We start from the raw sequence: 17808 nt of genomic DNA, 5'->3' as shown, positions 1-17808 counted from the left end.
AGGCAATTAGATTTATTGGAATCGGCTTGTTACACATGTATCTAGTGATAATTGTTGTTATATTTAATGCTACATAAACCTATTTTGCATTAAATTAGGGATAATTTCGCTTAAAAAGAAAGAAAGAAAGAAGTAATTACTCCCTTTTGCGCCGATCAGGAGGCTGACAGGAAAATCTGTTCCGATGTTTCAAATCTTGTTTTTCGTATTTTGGAAAGGCTTCCGTTGCGATGAGTTGACATGAAGCAAACTGAGGGCGTTCTAATAATTTCCAGAATGTCATGTATTCGGCTCATCCAATTGTTGGATATTATGTGCGGGCTTTCTTAATTTATTTTGACACTTTCACGGCCTCCCTTCTTCATCATGATTGCATCGATGCATAAATTAAAGGAATAAATCATGGCTGATAGGTGTTGCACAATTTTGCAATTTTATCATGCAAGGCGGTATTGTTTCAAGGACACGTGTCGTATTTTATATAATATATATCTTTCCAAGCTATAGACCTAATCTTTTCAAATTTTAATTAGATTGCTTTGAGTCAAGCCTTTGTTTTTTTCTTTCTTCTTTTTTGGAAGTGAATTAAATTCACTTCCAAATTTTGCCATTTAAAGAGACAATATAATTAGGTCGCTTACAGCCGCGACAATATAACACGAATAAACCCAATGATAACACAATGCTAATAAAAATAAAACGAAATATAACAATATTGACAAGTCATTTCATAAACAAAAGGGGTGAGGGATGGGTGCGGGAGAGGGGTTGGGATGATAGAGCGGGGGGGGGGACTGTTAGCGTAGGGGACGGGAAGGGTGGACTGGGGGTGCATTAATAAGTAACACTAAAATATACAAAGTCGAACATAACGGTAAACCTATACATGAAATGATATGAAGTTTTAAATTTAAAATTTTAATAAAAAATGAAATTTCTTCGAATATATTAATTATTAATATCAGAATGCGTTTAACTGAAATTGCATGTGCTTTATAGATCGGTATATGTAGAGGTATGTTCGTAATGTTTGGCAAGAGAAGACGATGTCTATAGAAGTGTTATTAATTTGTCTATTTTTCATCTAGAAGACGTCTACCTTTCCTAACAGGCTTCTTTTGACGTCAAATACTTTGACAAGCTGAAGGTAATGTCATTAACAGACGTGTATCGCTTTCCAACCTTCGCATCCTTCAAAGTCTATACAGTATATATAATGACTTAAAGATTAATATTTGAAATAAATAAATACAAAAATAATAATAATAATCAACACTTGAAAATGCTGGTTCATTTGATAGAAATGTATATTTTTTTTTATAAAGTTACTATCAGATTGATATCAGCCTGCCAAGTATAAAATATTAGATGACAAATATAACGAAAACTAATTAATATTTAAGAAATGATATATATCTCAAATTTCAAAAAATTACATCACAGAGGAAAAATGATACTTGACAATCATTGCCAACTTTAATGACGTTTGATGTTTATATGAAAGGACGAAGCTATACTGAATTTAATCATTTTCATTTTAAGAATTGAATAATATAATAAGATTTCTGCCAAGTTTTATTATTGGGCTGTCATTGTTCACATTTTATTGTTGTGATTTTTCTTTATTTCGGTTAAACATTACCAGTAGCATTTTTTCTCTTATAAGTTAAAGTAGTTTCACATTAAATTGACAATGGTAATACACTCAGCCATTTCTTCATCACATGATACATCATACAGGCAAGCGCTATGGATTACGTGGAATTCATTACAATCTTTTAGATTCTTCGGGGTCGAATTTTGGAAGTGTCAAGAAGAGGGCGATATGATCTGTGTCACCCTGCCCTTTTGTTTGTTTTTTGAAGCCTTTATTGTTTTCATTTCATGCTTGCTATATTATGAAAATGAAATTACATTCTTATCCTATATTTTATTTCGGTTCGCGTAATTCACAGTGGAATCTCGGGCTGTAGACCCCCCCCCCCTCTCCTCCTAACGTCCCCACCTCCTCCCCGCGTCACTTTTAAACATTCGGACTATACGTATGTTCATGCAATCGTGTGTTCAAGAACAGATACTACACATTGCCTAATAGCTAAAAGGCAGAGATATTGTGTGTACATATATCATTAGTTTACATATACTACGCATTGCCGTATATCTAAAAGGCCGAGATACTGTGTATAATATATATCGTTAGTCTTACGGACTATATAGTACCACAAATATATACCACTGATGGGAAGTGGAATTTTGGTACTGAACCGCACCTATGCTTTTCTTAAAAACTTATACCGTTGAAACACTTAAGAACTTTCCCCTGAAAGATAACTTTAAAACGTTTTCAAGTAATAAATGCGAGGGTCGTTTGCAATTAGCCTTGAACTCGTTTCTCATCCATGTTCTCTGTTGTCTCTGTGTATAATAAATTGAATTCATTTGATCAAATTTAAATTTGCCTTCGTCTTATTTATTCTTTCCAGATAAAATATGAAACTGAAAGGAAGTACCGACAGTAAGTGATATATTACGAATTAGGCAGACACATTATTTAATAACGCCGTCCAATTTGTAGTAACCCAATCTGAAGAAGCATCAGCATCGCTAAGTCCTTCAGCGAAATTTCAAACAATAACAACATAGGCAATTTATGATATTTTATCCTCGGTATTGTCTTTCCGATGTGACGTACAAGATTCAAGCAATATCATCTTCAATTTGCCAACCCTTTAGGGATTCATGATTTCATTGTCTTTAATTTTTTTTTATCATTAAGAGAGAAACAAAAGTAACGAAATTGACGTTGACAGTGTCAACGGAACCGACAGTCGGAACGTTCAAATCGACGGGGCGCCATTTTGGAGGGGTTTCGCACACAGCTGTTAGACAAACTACAAACGTGCAGCAACTTTCAAATAAACGTATGTTAATTGGAGCGAAAGTTATGTGCAAATAGTTGTTCTCTTGCAAAAAGAGCAGCTATAAGCAAAGACGATGATGTCTAGTACGTTCTGACTAAAAGAAAATAACCCAAAATAAAACATTAAAAAATACTGGAGTTTGTGTAATACGAAAATGCACTGAGGATCCATTTGGTAGGAAGGGGTTTGAGGTAACTGTGTGTGGTTTGCATCTCAAATCAAGTTTACATTTCCTACTGCAGACCTTCGAAGTTTGTCCCCTCCTTCCCCCTCCCAGATTTAAAAGTGGTCTCTTCCGTCTTTTGGGCTATGTGTATAAAATTTACAGTCTTGGCGTAGTGATGCATCACGTGAACTTTTAACACAACGCAGGCTTCCTTTTAACAAGCATAGCTTATTGTATACTACTACACGTACCATACGAGCGGTTCGCTTCTATACTAACAATGTGCAGCTGTCTACCAAGTGCAACCAATTAAAAGCTGTATGCCATATCCCAGTTTGATGTCAAGATCTCCTTACAAAATATCATACCAACATTGAGATCAACTTCTCCTGCATCGATGTTTGATCATATCTGCAGTTTAGCTTTGCTTGACTCTTATAATCCGCACATCCACTGTATATGACATCTGCTCTATAGCCTTAAACATTCTCAAATTGTAGCCTAAAACACTTCAAATAGTCGGTCAGGTCTTTAAGAAGGACATTAGATACCGACCCATCGGACCTTAGATACCGATCATCAGACAGTAGAGATTCTTTCATATGATATCCTAGTTGTAACAGATCTACAATGGAATGAATAAAGCACTAAAGGATGAAAGATACTTATCAAAGTATCTCTTGTCAGGAAAGATGAATTAAAGATGCCTCTTACCATCGTAAGACTCGTAAGTGAGACTTTTCAACGACTCTGTAGTATAATCTGAAGTCGCATTTGAGACCAAGGTATACTACTCAGTAACATTTTATGAGTGTAGTATGTAATTCCATGTTTTACAGTCAATTACAGACGATTAAAGTGTATATCATATCAAATTTGTCTATAAAGTTCAAGTACAGTCGCAGAAAGCTGTCGTGTGATCGCACTGGGATGCTATATGAAAGGTTAGATTGATTTTATCGTTAACTTGGACGGATTGCTTGTGTGTCCGACTCCATATTTTTTTTGCGAGAGAGTTAGGGAGGTATCAACGTAGTTTACCTGAAGATTATTTGCATAGACTGACTATAATATATGACATGGTTTAGGACCAAACGTCCCCCTCCTCGCCCCTACCCCGCCCCCTAAGAAAAGAAGAAGAAAACGAAAGCAATAATTGCACAAAAATAGCTGACAAAAATAATAGAAAACCTAAATTCTATAACGTTCATATGACGTCAGAGATAGTGACGCGCAATGTGAACCTTTTGATTTTTCCAACCATTGTTTACATTTCAAGTTTCTTTGCTAATCATATTAACAAAAACACAAATGCTTATAAATGAACCCGATTCACATAGTACCGTATCATACAATAATATTGTATGATGATAATATAATATAAAACATCCAAATATTGTTGCATATAGTATTTGTACAGTACAATGATATATGATGAGAACAATTATATTGTTAATGTTTTTTATTATAATATTAAGGCACGATAGTATGTGTATACTGTGTATACTAGCATATGAATCGGTTTATAAATGATAAATGTTTTCCCGGTGTTGCTAATATTTAAGCTATATATACCATTACGGATAAGTTACATTCGAATATATCACGTTCGTACCAAAGTAACATCATGTCTTTAGCATCATGTATCATGACTTTGGAATAAAAGACTTGGAGGAGGAGGAGGGGGGGGGGGTATGGCCAGCCGTTATAGTTTTATTCTGTATTTGATGATATCACCAATTATTTGATGATATCAGCAAATCAATTGATGATATCAGCAATTGAATTAGTGTTAGGCCTATGTATATCAACAAATGATTTGTTGATATCAGCAAATGAATTGCTGATATCACCAATTATTTGATGATATCATTATAGGGGGGGGGGGGGTTCTTTCTAGTTTTCACGATCATTCGGTTTAATGTCAGGAAACCTTTTCGTTCGTCTAATCTTATTGTAAATAAACTTTATATCTACATTCATAAATAATAATCAGCTTAGTTTAACACTTTGAAAGTTTTTCTTCCTAACATCTCAGCAAACATATACCAGTTATGCAATATCTCGTCTTCCCCAAGATATGAAAGAAAATAATTTAATACATTTATAGTAACTCTACCAAACCGACGTGATACATTTTATGATTTGCCAAGGGCGTTTTCGTTGTGGCACCCGTCATATTTACTCAGCCAACTGTATTGTTTTTATGTGTGTGAAATGTGGCTAGCCATTAACAGGTGCTTTAAATATTCTGAAAGGAAATTCCCCAAGGCTATTGGCTGATTCTTGAAGTTAAATCAGCGAAGCATTAAAACTTGATTATACTTTTGGGGGAATAACACACCACGTTTTTTTTTAATGTAATTTATGAAATTTAGTCGAAATCTGTTTAAATATCTCTAAGCACAATTTTTGTTACTGCAAATCAAGGATGTTAAAATTGATAATTTAAGCGAATTTTGAGTCTAATTTTGTGGTCAGATATTAAATATGATGGAATAATGCAGATTTCAAAAAGTAGTGTTTGCGCAAAATGGACAAAAAAAAGTTTTCCAAAAAAAATCACTGTTTTATATGCATTGCGATTGAGTTCTGATTTGTCAATTTATGTAATGTGTTTGACCATTAATAGCCAACTAGATATCAAGTTAGGAAACTGGTATTGTTTTTGTCTTTTCCTTTTGTGAAGAAAATGAAGTTTGAAGGACATTTACATATGTATCACAGTTGTCATGACGAAATAGATTCTTTGGATGATGGTTTAGCATAAAGCTAAATGCAGAAGATAGGTATAACTAGGACTGGCGGTGTTTGTGTAATTTCGCAAACAATTAATATATATATATATATATATATATATATATATATATATATATATATATATATATATATATATATACATATAAATAATTGAAATTGTAGTGAGTTGGAAAATCCAGAACAGTTAAAAAACTTCCAGCCTCCACCGGGATTCCAACGCGGGCCTCCCGTTTATATGTGCGGACACCCTAACTACTGTATGGTTCTGTAATATCGCTTGTTAATGTGATTCTGTCTGTTATGTATCGTGGGCAATGGACTTGTAGTACGAGTACCATGTAATTAGTCATAGTATACCGTTTGGTATGAGTACCAAGAACACGAGTACAGTATTCGCGTACTTAATCTTGGCTTGAGTAGTCGAGTACAAATACCTGATGTTATGTACTAGAACACGAGTACTAGTACGGGACTCATTGCAAGTCTGGGACTTAGTTCGACATACTACTAAATGTTGACCTGCGCAAACTTAACACCAACAAATAAACGTGTGGGTTATATATATATATATATATATATATGTGTGTGTGTGTGTGTATGTATGTATATATATATGTGTATGTATATATATATATATATATATATATATATATATGTGTGTGTGTGTATGTATATATATATATATATATACATATATATATATATATATATATATATATATATGTTTATATATTTATTTATTTATATGTTCTTTCATATATGATCAAGTATATATATCCAAACTTTAAGCACATCTCCTTGATTTAATCATATACATATTATACAGGTATTTTATCAGCGAAAAATCGATTTAATTAATTTGTTATTAATTTATCAAATCTAAGACATTAATAAATTATCTCATCTTATTTATATGTTCTTTCATATATGATCAAGTATATATATCCAAACTTTAAGCACAGTTCCCTGATTTAATCATGTACATATTATACAGGTATTTCATCAGCGAAAATCGATTTAATTAATTTGTTATTAATTATCAAATCTAAGACATTAATAAATGATGTTATCTTTCATATGTTACTTACGAGTACTAAATCTGCGATAAGTAATTGTTGCACTCAATTCTGATAATCTAACCCGTGAAAATTGATCAACGGCTATTTTTTGCGTATTTTTTTGTATCAGTTTAACACTTTTCTTTCAGTCCCAAGTGAATAACTATCAAACATCACATCTACGAACTATTGTTAATTAGCTGAAAATGTGATCAGCTTAATGAGAATAACTATTAAGTTGTCCAGAAATTATTACCGTTTGGGGGAAAAAAACAAACAAGAAAAGGGCGTACCCTCGTATTAAACATTAGATCGTTATCCTCATTAAAACTGTTATCTCATTGTATTTGTGGAATAAGAACTGCATGATAAAGTGCATTACATTTAGAAAATTTAAAAAACATATATGTATACTCACTCAGAAAATGGTACAAATATTCCTGAAAGGTGCACACACACGAAAACCCGACTCATGTACAACAAGGAAGAAAATGATATTTTTTCCGTCAAGAATTACCATCATATTAGATGAAGTAGGCCTATAGCATCGATGTTATAAAATCTTTATAACCTTCTTCACTTTTCATTTTCTGTACCAAAAGATTGTACTCTATTACATACATCGTGACGTGACAATTTGAAAATCAATTAACGCTGATTCGTCCCGTCATTTTCTTCGTCATGTCGAGAACGACAGTTTTACGGATGTAGTTAAATGTTAAATTCCCCCGATAGTTAATATCTTCCATAACGAACTCGTCGTCTACCGGAGACGTATGACTTCCGAGAAAATCCGTTTGCGCAACTTCTTTTTAATTTGTGTATTTTGTGAGAAATGGGCTACGCCTCGGTGGTCTTTACGGATTATGATCTCTAGTATTCGGTACTGGTTGATTTTTTTTTTTACTGGCGGTTGCTTAAAAGCTCTGGTTTTTGCCAAGTATATGAAAGTTATTGAGGTCATGTAAGGGAATAAGATTTGTCGCTGCTACATATGACGTCAAATGTGGATTGTAATAGACAAAAATTATAATTAACCTATTATTTTGAAATTACATTCATCGGTCTCGGGGTATCGGTCGGAGGTTGTAGTATATATGCATATCTTTATATATATGTATATATATAATATATATATATATGTATATGTATGTATATAAGTCTCACGTGATCCACATTAGATAATTCAGTTTGCAGACAACCAAATACCGCGAAACCTACCTACCGTGGATGAGCAATAGTTAATGGACGACATCATGAGGACACTGGATTCAAGGAATTATGCAAACATTGCTAATGGATTAACAATGGAGGTTATTATACCTCAATCTTCACTCATTATTTTTTTTCTTTCTTGTTCGGCGTGGAATGAAATCAAGTTAAATAAACGTATAAGATCTAGTTCGTTCGATTCTGGTATTAAAACCAACTTTGAACGGTGCATGTATGGTTATCGACTATAAATATTCTGCTTGTGTGTACTAGTAGGCCATTTCCCCAATTTAAGATGGTATTTGTGTTCTCTGTTTTTCGCTCTAGAGAGAAAAAGTAGTCTCAGAATCATATATTAAGACGACCATGCAATTCATGATTTTGTGTTTCATTTACAGAAATGTTCATATTTCCGTCAATACAATTTTTTTTTCGTGCGATCAAAACATGCGTAAGAACATTTCATTGTAACCTCGTAATTTTGAAGTCCAGTTTAAAGAACACATATGGTAAACTATTTCATGTACAGCCTTCTTTTTTATTGGATGGGTAAAGTAGAGAAATTGAAATGGTCTTTTTTAATGTGTGACTTGGAAATATGGAGATGATTATTCATATGAAGAAAATTAATCTTTCATCGACAATTTTACACGAATTAAAAAAAAAAAAATACAATGTTTATATCTCTGTTAGACGGTATTAAGCTTGGCATATATAGTTTTTAAAATGTATGTTTTACTTGATTATTTCATTAGTTAATTAATATTTCTTTTAAAAAATGGGTATCGTCATATTGGGAGAATATACAGCACCTTATATCTGTAAATATAAACTAAACCAACGTCCGCACTATGAACATGGTACGGCAAACTTCAAATGACAAACCAGTTTGAAGCTAACTGAATCTGTCGACCTCTTTTGTCGATCAGTTGCTCTACATAATCAAAACTATTTTTATTTTATGATTATGATGATGTGACGATGGTCTCAATAACCACGATTTTATTGCCGACTACTGTGTGTTCTATATACCGTGCCTCTTAGTTTCTTGTATACGTTTTACAAGACGTGTGGCTTCCTAATAAAAATGACAATATATCGATCAGTTAACTTACTTAGCTCTCTCAGCAAACTCATCGCCTGAAAGATTACGGAATTCAGACAATGTCTGGAGGAGGGCATATACATACTAGGCTGATTAATTCTTAAATCTGTCTTTAGCTTCAGTTGGTTTTCTTGAAAGTTTCCAGACGAAATTTGTTGTGTCAGAAAGTATAGAACTCCTTTAACACGCATGTGTGACTAATGTATATTACGTGTGGCCTCGGCTGGTCCGAAATGTTCAATAATGGGTCGTTGAAGCCAACGTATAGTTTGATAAGACCTTTAACTTGGTAACAATACGTATGCATGCGCACGACGAGAAACCATGTAACCGATTAATACCATAACATGTCATACAATGTTATATCATACATTTGCAATCCAATGCAATTGCAATACAAAACAATGCAACGCGACCAACGTTATGCATATATGCTATGCTTTGCAATACTGTGTGTATCGGAAGGACAGAAGTCATGCCTCTATAGCGGTTTCGTTGTTAGCACATAGCTGGTGATATCATACATTAAGAATGCTATACAACATGCTACATATATATATATATATATAATATATATATATATATAACATCATAATCGTTAATTATATATGTAAATATTTGTAAAGTATCATTCCTCCCACGTTTTATGACTTATGAGTTGTCATTTTCTATGAACTGCGTCGTCATACAGAGGTACACAAGTAAGCGAATTGCGTCATATTCCTCAGAAGCTTTATATTTCGTGCCGTGGCCAAAGAAAGTATCCTTGTTTTTCAATATTCACGAAATATTAATCAGTTATGACAAATACCATTGCGCTCATGTGATGCTGAAATGAATGCATCCGCTAAAACATTTGGGGTCATAGACCGACACACTAACTGGAACAGTTCATTGTGTTAAATCTATAGCAAACAAAACTAAGACGTAAATCGTTTACACCTGTAGGCCTTTTTAGAACCTTTATGCACCTTTCAAATTGGATACATAATACCAATTCCGCGACATGATAATGTGTCATCGGAAACATTTCAGCGTAGTCTTAAAAGTCACTTCACCTTGAATTGAGACGCGGAAAACAATCTCACTTTTTCTTTGCCTCTTTGTCTTTAGCTGTCAGTCCAGATGGATCGATGCTCATCAAGGGGTTGTTCTGCCTCTCCTCACGAAAAGTGACAAGATTATTCGGTCGTTGATCTTCGCCTTAAGTTCCACGTAAAATAGATCAACCCTTTTCTAGGTAAAAAATTGTGGCTTTTAAATTCACTGTACATCAATGAAAACTGCCCATAATTTATCTGACGTGTGTTGATAGTTAGATGTTACTTGTGGTTTACAATTTTCGAGCCAACAAGGAAGAAAAAAAAAAATAAAAGGGAGAAGAAAAGAAAAAGGGGGTGTGTAAGTAAGTCAAGAACGTAACAACATTGGGAGGGCACCTTAAAGGTGTTTGCTAGATTAAATACCGCGGTGAAGTCTGTAGCTGGATTTTTTGACAATCGGCCTACAGGCTTGTTGTTATCCTATTATGAAAGTTACCTGATATGGGGAAAAAAGGCAGTGGTAGAAAATTATACACCAGATTGTATATACAGGTGGGGGGGGGGGGGTGGGGGATCACTATGCTAGAGCAATATATGAAACTATCTGTTGACGTTTCTAGATTGTTGTTTCATAAAGATATTAGCAATCACCATATACTCGGCTAACTCCCAAAACAATTCGTAAAATTGTGTGGATGTCAGGGTCTTCATTTTCCTTTTTTTTATTAATTTTTTATTTTTTGCAGTTAACTTTTTGCATATTTCCCACTGGCACATAGCTGATAGCTGTTATACGTATGTATAATACATGTTACACGTTTGAGTAGTATAACTACGTTACTACGGTAGGCCTATAATGTTAACCAGTTACAATGTGTATTTACTTATGTTTTAATGTGTATTTACTTATGTAGGAGTGTTAGCTCAGTGGTTAACGCCGGTGTCTTTCAACCATACACTGTTAAAAAAGTTGGGCAAAAATTCACCAACTTCTTGCCCAATGTTGGGCGTATAGTCAACAACCTCAAAAAGGTAGCAAAATCTGACCAACGAAGTTAGGTTTTCCAAACATGGATGTGTGATTTGCCCAACTTGAAGCAGAGTAGTATGCAAATTGCACGCTAAGTACCTAACAATTAGGTAATGCCAAATGATACCCAACCCTTGTGGGAACCGTTACAATGCGTTTGACCAATTATTGGAGAATGCAACAAACGTGCAGAAAAAGAAACTTTTTAACATTATTTGGGCAAAGCTTAAGCAATACGCTGAGCAACGGGGTTTACCCAACGAAAAAAAATGCCCAGTGTTTTAATAGTGTAAGGTCCCGAGTTCGAGTCACTCCAAGATTAATGTATGTCATCCAGTTACAGAGTTGTTGACAATTCATAATCATGGACATGGTTCGCTAGTTCCTGCTTGCAGGAGGATCTAAAATACATACATACATACATACATACTTATTCTGAAGAGTTTGACTGGGGAATCATATAAGTTATGTGAATCCGCTGTCAGAGGGCTGGTAAATGACATCTTTATAAATCGTTTTGCTCACGCACAAGCGAGATTCATATCATATTGTGTTGAATACTTCGATCCGACCTTGCATACATACATTTCGCAAAATATGATAGAGCTCCTTGTGAACCAATGTCCCAAATATCCCAGTTAAAATATCGCTCCGGTAGGGAGGTTTTGTAGGGGTTAAAGACAACCTTAAGAGGTTGCCATTTTGAAAAAAAATCTATGACGTCTTAATACCACTAGAAGGTGAAATTTGTTTGACTGTCTGTTTCTCTTTGTTAACATTTTCATTGTTAACATGTAAACTGTAAGACATGTTGACAATAAAATACATCATATTATATGATTAGAACTTCATTATTTCAGATTCAAACTTACCTTCAATTACTTTAATTACTTTTAGTTAACTTTTAATTAACTTACCTTTAAGTTCATGAAAAAAATCAACTACATTCTACTAAATAAAGGAAACCATTAACACTATAGACAGCTGAGGCATATTTAGACTTGCTTAAGTCTTCGAACTTGTCTTCTGGTCTGTGAAAGAACGTTAAAATGCGGGTTTCTTCTAGGCCTATATCGAATGAGATTTTCTTAGTTACAAGGTACGTGAACATGTTCACCACAGATATACGCTTGTATAGATAAGTGATGACGCAGTGATTGCGCTTACGTCTTATCTAACTTATATACAAGAACTTAAATTGTCCCAAACATTTTTAAGAAAAGACCAAGCACCGTATCTTACCGTATAAACTCGGTCAATGTTTTATAAAGTCATTTGGTTCACAAAGAAAATATAGGCCTATCGTACATTACTCTTGGGACTTAATTAATGTTACATGTTGAACTACTAATAAGTGTACACTTGTTATGTCCTAATTGGTGTCTATATATGTTTCCAAGTAACATATATGTAAATTCCTCTAATACCAATTATTGTCCAAAAAGAGTTGACGCTAATTAAGTCTTTAATATACACAATGGGTCTATAACCTATCGCCCTGCAGTATGTTTATTGTTATGCTAAAACTATACGTTTTTTTTATCAGTATAAGTATCAGTTAACCCGGCAAAAGCCTTAATCAAAGCTTGACGAGACCCTCCTCTCTGCTTTATGGAACATCAAATCCATTTAAAGAGATTATCCTTTTACAACAATAAGATATTCAAAATAATGCAAAAAGGTCTCTCTTGTTGGTGGGCGATGCGTACGACGTTTGCCTTAAAACACTGTACCCCACCCCCCCCCCCCCCCCAAGAAAAGAAGCTTGATGGCTTAATTAACAGTCCTCGGTGAAATATTCAAAGGGAAAAAAACAACCTGTATATTGGCCCATCTCTTTGAGATGTTTCGGCTTATTGACAATTTAAGTGCTAGAGAAGTGTTTCGCATTGATGTTTGCAAGGAACTGCCTATCAACGTTCCTTGTAACCAATTAAGATCTGTCTGGTTACCTCAAAGAGAGAGAGAGAGAAAGAGAGCGTTTCTATCGATGATAATTAAGGAAGACTTGTAACTCAAATCTTGAAAGTCTATATAGTTTTAAGGAAAAGACTTTTGAGAAAATGAAACACTCAACACATGGACAAAATAAGAAAGGTCAAAACATGTTTAGAGTCAGGGTTACAAGACTAGTGGACGATGGGCGTTCTGAATTTCATTCTCACATTTTGGCGGGAAAAAAAGGTAGACAAAACAACAACAAGAATGAAGGAAAACCTATTTCGACAGGCCTTTTAATTACTATACACCTTTACTTCCGAATAATTACAATACAAACTGGATTTATTCAATGTTGTTATTTTAATTTGTCACTATTTCCAAAGTTGGAAATAGTGAGTTCTTTATCAAATAACAGCATTGCCATGTAACCAGTTTTGCATGATTTAAAGTTAATATTGAAAGAGGTTACAATCGTTTAAATAAAGTTAGGATTGTCTTTGTTTTAGTTTTTTATTTATTTGTATTTGAATCGAGAGATTTTTCTCCGTGCAATTTATCTCCATTTGTAACTCTGCTCTAAGCTGACACAGTTCTAGTTTTTTGGCTGCAAATAACCGAATTTTCTTTGTCGTTTCACTAGATTCAGATGGTGCTCTCTAAGGCTGCCAAGAGATTTACAACTATAACGCAATGTTACAAAGCTTATGTCCAACGAAATTTGGGAGAATTGATTGGAACGCGTTCCATTAATGACTAATTATAGGTAGATATCTTTGTGTGGAAAAATGCTACAGGACGGCGTGCATAATTGGTCAATTTACATCATGCTAGTATGGTACCATTTTGTTAACCAACTTACTTTTGAAGTACCGATCTGGCCAGGGTACTTTGTTTCATAACACAACTGTTACAGTTTTGTCCATCGAAAAAGGGGGAGGGGGGGTGGGGGTGGTGGAATAAGTGGGGTGACGTACGGATATTCGTATATTGAAAAGAAAATAATTCTTTGTTTGTTATGATTTAGTCCTATCTGTAAGCTCAAACTGAGAGTTATTGAAGATTCGTTTGGATTTAAAATGTTTATTCAGTGATGACTGGTGGGGTGCGGACTGGTTGGGATGAGATTGGGATATTTTCATATCATTTTCATATTTCACAGTTTCATAGAGCACTTACTTCAAACGGAAGTTGGGACGCTTTCCTCCCAACGCTCCAGTATGATCCCCTCCCCTCCCCTCCCCTTCCCCTCCTCCTCGTTCGTCTCCTACGCCTATGCAATCATACTCAGGAAAATGTATATGACTTATGAGATTAGGTGAAATTTACTGCTTTAATTAATTGCTATCCTCAAGAGTAAAACCAACTTAGAGTTTAATCGTGAAATATTAGTACACTTTTTTTTCATAACTGTATGGATAGCAAGGTTAGGTGTACTTACAATCACGTGACCTAGTTTGGAATACGTCTGTTTGAGTGAACAGATATATGATAGCGATAAAGGGAATCATTTTCATTTTCTTGTTGCTATATAGATAATATCAAGAAGTATTAAGCTCTGTAACTCTATATTTCAAGTTGACAAATAACTTAGCGTATAATATCAGGCACCTATAGTTCCCAAATATGTTATATGCTGCTTTAACTAAACATAACACATGGACGGATTACCAGAGTAGTCTGCTCAAGAAATCTCAGTAACTTTTAGAAGCCAAGATAATCGTACGGCGTCTGACTATCACGTCCTGCTATCGTAGGCTATGTAACAAAAGCAAGAATGACACTTGGATCAGGAATTTGCAAGGCGTCCGATACATTCATACTAAAATATATACCTCTATTATCTTTGAATGTATTTCCTATCAGAAGAAAAAAAACACAGAACAGAACAGAACCATAGGCGCAATGGCAAAGCTATACCGGTCTGAAAACGTTGAGTGGACTGGGATACTCATGTTAGAAAATAAAGAAATATGTAAACCTAACTTCCAAAAAAAATGAAAAAGAAGACAAAGAAAAAGCACCACACACACGAGCAACCAAGGTAACAAGCAAATATAAGTACATATACACACACAGGAAGGCTAATACGCGGCCGTTACATATCACTTATCAGTATTAATTATATTACTATAGTTACCGCTTCCCCCTTTCTTGTACCCCTCGTACCCCTAACCCTTGTCGGGGTTGGGGTAACCCTACCCCTAACCCGTGTACCCCTCCTTCTTGTTCCCCTTGTATTTCTCCTCTCATCGTATGAATACAAGGCAATTGAGATATATATGCTTTAGCTAAGAAGAAACAACACCATTGCCATAAGGGGGAAAATGGGGGGTAGGGGTTACGGAGGGGTGGAATTAGATCAAGAGTAGCACCAAAGTCATAAAAGTTGAAAAGCTGCTGTTTTATTGGCATAATTTAGAGTGTGTATGTTTTCTCTCTTTTGTTTACTTTCACTATGTCCCATTGTTTGATCAAATTTCTGGGGAGACTAAATATGTTTCTTTTGTTTGTTACAAATCAAATCAATGTATAATAATATGGTCGAAATTTTCAAATCCCTACGATCAATTAAAAGCGTATCTCAGTTTCAGTATTTATATGAAATAGTTTCAGTATTTAGTTGAACGAAATAAAATACAATTGATATTTTTTTATTTTTAATTCCTTTTTTCCAAAAGGTGTTCACCTTTAAACTACATAAAGTGCATGAAATGCCCCTTTAAGGTCGAATGTATATATGAAAACCCGAACTTTAGAGTTATATAGGGCTGTGCATATTCAACTTGATAAATTCTATCATCTCTGTCAACAATATTCTGTACGATTTATGGAAGTTAAAACCATCCAATAATAAAATCCTAAGTATTTGACCTTTTTATTTATATTTTGATTTGTTTTAAAAGATCGATGCCCCGACAAAGTAATTTTGTCTAATCAATTTGATCGATGATCCTCTAATGTTTTAAGTTTCATTAAAAAAAAAATCGTAATAAAATGAGCCTTAAAGAATTTCAGACGTACTGCAATTAATTAAGAAAATTAAGTGACTTTTTATTTATATAAAAATACTACTCAATTAAAAATAAATTAAAAACAAACCTGATAGTAGAAATCAGCCTGGTGTTGACTTAAATTCAAGAATTACGTCATAAGAGACAAACATGAAGTAGAAAACAGAGCACACTGGCAGCCTCTACTTTAAGCAGCTTTCCGAGTTGATTAAATAAAAAAAGATATTAGAAAATGTTCCGACTCTATCTTCTATAATAAAAACCTCATTTAAATGTATTTTATTACATTCGACTTGGTAATTTTTATTTCATATAAAATGTGTATTTCGAATTAGACAGCACGTTTTCCTTTTTATTTCTTGGAAAGACATACGATGTTTATTTGTTTCAAGGTCGTACAAGAAAGAAAAATACCCCCTCATAACCCCTCAAAACGCTGAAAGGGTGGCAAAACTGACACGTTAAGTAACGTTGATATATCAGGTTGGGGAATAGGAGAACTTATTTGTGCCAAATAAAAATGAGAGTCAAAACAGAAGAAAATATTCCGTTAGGGAAAGCTTTACAACAGGCAGCTACAAGGTTGAGGCCAACGTCAGGTTGTTTTAGGCTGCTACAAGGTTGAGACCGGAAGTCAGGTTCTTAGATGGTAACGGTTAATACCGGAAGTAGGTTTTTTCGTTGCTACTTTTCTGTATATCCGTTTCGAAACATACACTTATAGTGAATAACAAAATCAATGGTATATCGAATAAATATACCGAATAAATAGTAGGGCTGTGAGTTTTCCTTTAAAGACCTAAACGTTTAAACGGCCGATTTTTCGTTCGTTTAAACGTTCGCGAATATCGCGAGAAAACGCTGAGTATAAAGGCGTGGGGTCCAGGGGACCGCCCTAGGGCCCTGGTGGGGCGAAGACCCCGGAAAAGGAAAAGGAATTTTTTGCGTGTCTGGCGATAAAAAAATTCGCCGTTGAGGATGCAAAATACTGACAACTGTTTGAATTTAAATTGTCACGAAGCAGATGAAAAATTTTAAATGACAAGTTAGAGTAGCTGTATTTTGTTATAAAATGAAAAGAGATTTAATCTGTTTTACAATCTTTAAATAGTTTAACTTACAGAACCTCCGATATTATGAAACAAAAAACGTTCGGCAACGTTTCTAGAATGCCTAACAATGAATAGCGCACACTAAACGTACATCAGATTACACTCCAGTACGGTTTAACCTAACTTAAATACTACGGTAGGATACTGTATATGTGCTCAGAATTTTCCCATATATCTTGCCAAACAACTGCGCACTCATCCCCTGTCTAACACCTGTTTGTTAACATTTTTGGCACGTTTCCAAGAAACGTTTCATAGAGTATTCCCCATGATACACGAGGCACAGTTGATGCACGCAGCCAAGATATCAAGCTATGGTCATCTTTATGAAAGTAAACCTTGTAATAAAATATGTTTTAGGCCACACGGCATGATTAACTAATGCTTAACATTATTTCCATGTTCTTGTAGAAAACGTCAAGTTCGCAAAATACAATTGGTTGTGTTTT

At 34.4% G+C, this 17808-nt stretch overlaps 1 protein-coding gene across 4 annotated transcripts in view; it reads right to left on the bottom strand.

Annotated features, from left to right (window-relative positions):
- The window catches only part of LOC139979560 (prokineticin receptor 2-like), a 46830-nt gene that overhangs the window by 14651 nt on the left and 14371 nt on the right, over positions 1 to 17808 (bottom strand). The window contains exon 1 of one of the 4 annotated variants that reach the window (XM_071990497.1): positions 7324 to 7789. The exons of 2 other annotated variants lie outside the window; for them this stretch is intronic. The gene's annotated coding sequence lies outside the window, so the exon portion shown is untranslated. Of the gene's footprint in view, positions 1 to 140; positions 265 to 7323; positions 7790 to 17808 lie in introns of those variants that run through there. One more of the 4 variants, XM_071990498.1, reaches the window with a different exon arrangement.

Source organism: Apostichopus japonicus, chromosome 14, assembly GCF_037975245.1.
Source record: "Apostichopus japonicus isolate 1M-3 chromosome 14, ASM3797524v1, whole genome shotgun sequence".
NCBI lineage: Eukaryota > Metazoa > Echinodermata > Holothuroidea > Aspidochirotida > Stichopodidae > Apostichopus > Apostichopus japonicus.
Note: the sequence above shows the minus strand (reverse complement) of the source record. Positions and strands in the feature narration are given on the sequence as shown.